Source organism: Alligator sinensis, unplaced genomic scaffold (assembly GCF_000455745.1).
Source record: "Alligator sinensis unplaced genomic scaffold, ASM45574v1 scaffold97_1, whole genome shotgun sequence".
Classification (NCBI taxonomy): domain Eukaryota; kingdom Metazoa; phylum Chordata; order Crocodylia; family Alligatoridae; genus Alligator; species Alligator sinensis.
Window position 1 is genome coordinate 2,244,059 of NW_005841921.1, and position 4,592 is coordinate 2,248,650.

At 48.1% G+C, this 4,592-nt stretch overlaps 1 long non-coding RNA gene across 2 annotated transcripts in view; it reads right to left on the minus strand.

The window, feature by feature from the left end:
- Positions 1-207: 207 nt before the first annotated feature.
- LOC102369541 overlaps positions 208-4,592 on the minus strand; it is a 22,718-nt gene continuing 18,333 nt past the window's right edge. For both annotated transcript variants that reach the window (XR_323277.3, XR_003092933.1), the window contains exon 3: positions 208-477. This is a non-coding gene — a long non-coding RNA (uncharacterized LOC102369541). The remainder of the gene's footprint in view (positions 478-4,592) is intronic.

Consider the following 4,592-nt stretch of genomic DNA (forward strand, 5'->3'; position numbering starts at 1 on the left):
TCAAAACAGTTCTCCATCAGAAAATGCAGTTCTATCAACTGTTATTTTCATTAATTAATATGAATTTTGATGGATTTTCCCATGAAACACATTTTCAAAACAAATTTTATTTCAGAAAATTTCAAATATAATTTACATTGTTTTAATTTAACTCTTTTATTACATATTTCATGACATGCCAGTGGTGATCATGCCAATTATGACATGTCACACTATGTCAAAAGGCTGATGAAAATGCAAGTGAGATGTTCCTTCTTAAATAGGCCTGTTGTCAGTCCATTCACCACAGATATTGGAGTAGAGCTTTGACTGACTCAGCCCAGGGGCCTAACAGTATCTTCAGAGAGTGCCCTGACTACCAGGCTGGCTGGCTGCAGGTTGATGCATGCTCTCTCTCGGATGTTGGAGTTCTTCCAGTTGGTATCATAATTAAATATTCTTTGAAGCAAGAATCCCAAATCTCAGGAAAGTTCTCTACTGAAGAGGAGAAATATAAAAATGTTACCAGTTTAGTAATATTGATCCAACAGCTCAGAAAAGCAAGTGGTTGGGAGCTCAATTCTCCCTCTATCTGCACACAAGGGAAAGACTACTGTTCAGTTTAAAGGGGCAGTTTAATATATTGAGTCAGCTTCTAGTCCAGTTACAAAGGACTGTCCTCTCTCCAGAGCTACAGAAGTGATTGTCTGTTTCCAGGTAAATCACAGTTACATTCTTACTCAGCTCATTTGTCTCCATTTGGCAGTCCAAGTGTATAATATTGGAAATTGTACACACACACAGTTAGTGCCATTGGTTCTAATAAGACTAATTCTATGGGTAAAGACATTTTCTTTAGCACTGGTTACATGATTCAGGCTTCCTGCCAATTAACTGTTGCCATATACCTCCCCCATTAGTGCCTGCAAAGAATTTTGAAGATATAAAACTCTTAAGAATAAATATACATAAACATTCAGATTTATCAACAGACTATCAATTGGTTTAAATATTTATTGTTGCTATTTAGAATAAGAATAAAATATTAAATGAATACATAACCATTTGTTAATGATAAATTGGCTACTTCCTGTTTAATCTCATGTAGTTGCTTTGTTTGTTTGTGTGTCACGTGTCTGTGGAATGAATAACTGATATCTCTTTAAACCAGTCCTGGCACTGGGTTTGTAGCCATTTCATTTAAAAACATGCCATAATGCTTTAGCTGGGTCACTTGCATGAGATCTGTCTTGGTGTCAACTGTCAGCCTCATGGCATTCTTACTCAATATTTACACTAGCTTTCACTAGAGCAGAAGAAGCAGGAAAAAGGTGGACTTTTCAAATGTGATCACTGGAGGACACTAAGATAGATAATAGATGAGACTGCAAGTCACTGAAGCTGTCCAAAGTACTTAGATCCTGATTTATTAAACGTGCTCTTAATTCCATGTGCATAATCAACTATTTATGTTTAAAATGTACAAAAATGCAATCTGAATAATAATTTTCTGAGTGGTATGTTAACCACTGCAAAATGCAGCAGCTCTATTTCACAGGAGCCTTTATGAACCTTCTGTTTGGTATCTCTTTAAATCTTCTTAGGCTGTGTCTACATATGCATTAAGACTTTTCCTAACACATGTTAAGTTTAGTATCTCCAATGTGAGGTACTAAACCAGGGGTGTGCAACCTTTTCAAATGTGGGGCCGGATCACAAACTTTTTATCACCCAGTGGGCTGGCGAGCCATATTCAGAGGCCTCACAGGAAGCGGTATCATATCAGGAAGTAATATGTCACGTGACCTTTGACACCAATGAAGTTGCAGGAAGTGACAATGAAATGGGCCTGGAAATGTGGTTTAAAATCCAAAATAAAAACAATATAAAAGCAACAATGAAATAATACCAAACACTTGACTAAAATAAACACTGTCACATAATGAAAGAAGCATAATTCAAGTCGACAGATCAAATGTGGAAAAGATATCAGCCAGAGTGGAAACTAATCAAAGGTGGAGGGATGTGTCTTGGTGGAAGACACCTGCGTGGCACTTTTCAGCCTCCGCCGCTCACTGCCTTGCAAGGGGCAGGCAGGAGGGGAGGGAGAAGGGAGCGGGGGCTCCTCAGTGCATCCAAGAGGCTGCGAGAAACACTTGCGACTTAGCCAGGCCTGGCCACAGCTGCAGCCGGGCACAGAGCGGAGCGGGACAGGGAAAGCTGCTGCCACACGTGGGAGCCCCAGTCCAGGCTCCTCCTTGTCCTCCCGGCCACAGCCTCCCTGGGATGTGGGGGGAAAGGCGCCCTCCGCTCTGCTGCTGCCCACCTCACTGCCCCAGTGGCGTGTGTGCCTATGCCGCCTCCTGTCCCCAGCAGCACATGAGAAGCGGCCCCCTTGGGACACGGGGCCTCACACATGGGCGGCCGGGCCTGGAGAGCCGCAGCACCCGGGGGAGACTGGCCTGGGGAGCAGGCGCCGCCTTGCTGTGGGGCAGGGCAGGGCAGGGCAGCGGGGCTGGCTTGAAGCAGGCAGGTGAGGAGGCAGGTTGGGGATGGCAGTGCCAGCAGCTGCCATTTGGTTTCCCACGCGGGGCCGCTCCAGCAGAGCAGGGCATGGACATGGGCACGGGCTCATGTCAGGGCAGGGAGGCAGAGGCAGGAGCACGGGCACTCCCGGATGTACATCCTCCCCGCCAGCGACTGATGTGTCCTGGGCCCGCGAGTGAAGCTGCTCCTCTGCCACCCGGCAGCAAAGTTCTCAGGTGAAGGCTCTGTCCTGTGCCTGCCCCAAGCCCACGGCACCAGCTGCGGCCACCCGGGCGGGCACCAGCTACTCAGGGTGGGCGGGCGGGGCCGCTCAGCAGCCACAGCCAGCACCGCCCCCGGCCGGGGAGGGGTCCAGCCCCGCAAGGGACCCGGCCAGGCCGCACCACGCTGACGCGGTGTGTGGGGGAAACTTGTCCCTTTTCCAGCCCTTCAGCAGCCATTAGAAAGCTGCTGAGGGCATGGGGGAGGGACAAAGGTTGGGAACAAAAGTAAACTGTGTTTACTTTTGTTTCCCATTGCAGCACCATGGGCCACAGAAAATGCCTTGGTGGGCCACATGGCGGCCCGCATGTTGGACAAGCCTGTACTAAACAAATGCGCATTAGGCTGCCTTAATGTGCAGTAATGAATGTGCACAATTTTTAAGTGATGCTTAATGCATAGTAGCCTATTTTACTGCACATTAGCATCATTGCAGGTTTTTTTATGTGACAATTTAATGTACACTAAAATAAGCTACTGCCCATTAAAGTACGTGAGTAGACACACCACTAGATTCAAACACACCCTAAATCTCAAAGATAAGTTAATGCTGTCCATTTTCCTTAATTATAGGGTGACATAAGGCAAAATAGATACTAAAAAATACCTGCAACTGAACTGCAAAGATGCCTACCATAAATGTATTAAACTCATGAAAATAAAACTGCAAAAAGCAATGCAACACTTGACTTCAATTTTAGCTGCTTTTCTTAGGGGATGAGATACATGTACCCCATACTAAAGAAGCCAGGTTTTGAAGTAATTAGAGTGATGAAAAACTAGCTGAGCAAGTAGCTATCCAAGTACATGGAATATTTCTTTAAGAAAACATGTCCTACTGCTAAATGGTTTTAGGGGCTTCAAATTTGTCAGTTACTGATCCCAGAACCCAAAGCATAAGAGAGCCCCAAGTTCTCATTCACATTTTGTATAAAAATTTGAAACCAGGAAAAATACCATGTATGGATAGCAGCACAGAGACATTTGACCATGTCGCAGGGCACCTCAGTGCCTGCTCCTAGGGAGTAGAAACTGCCAGGGAGAGAGAGCCCTGGCAGAACATAATGAGCACAGGTGCGGGTTTCCGGGGCAACTAAGGAGAGCCAGCTGCCTGTAGGAGGCAGGGCCTGGCCCTTATAAAGCCCAGGGCTGAGGCCAGGCTGGCAGTTCCCTGCCAGCAGTCGGAGGGGCAGGAGCTAGGAGGCGAGCAATGCAGGAACCACTCTAGCTGAGAGAAGGATGGTAGCTCTGAGAGGTTTGAGTACCATGGGTTAGCCAGGAGGCTTTATGTTCGAGTTATAGCCAGGAGGCTCAAGTTTATGTTCAGGCCTTGATATTACACCGGAGGTTTGGGTGAGGCTGTAGGGGTTGGAGGAGGCCTCATAGGGACCCCAGAGTGTGGGGTGCCCTAGTGCCAAGAGGGCACAGTGTCCTCATAGGGACCCCAGAGGTGTGGGGGCCCTGACGCCAAGAGGGTGCACTATTCTCATAGGGGGCTGACGGAGTGTGAGAACCCCGGCGCCAGTGAAGGCGCAGCGCCAGTGAAGACGCAGCTGGCGGTGATGAGCGCAACCAGTGGCTTGCGGGCAGGGAACGTAGACCCCGGGTTGTGTGCGGGGTACGTAGACCCCAGCCCCGGAGAGGGGCAGCTTTGAGAGGCCCCAGCATGGGCATGACGAGCCCCAGAAGGGGGCACTGCTAGGAAGCCCTAGCGTGGGCGTGGCAAGCCCCAGAAAGGGGGAGCGCACTTTAGAGGAGCCCAGCGTGGGCCCAATGAGTCCCAGAGAAAGGGGGGGGGCTAGTGA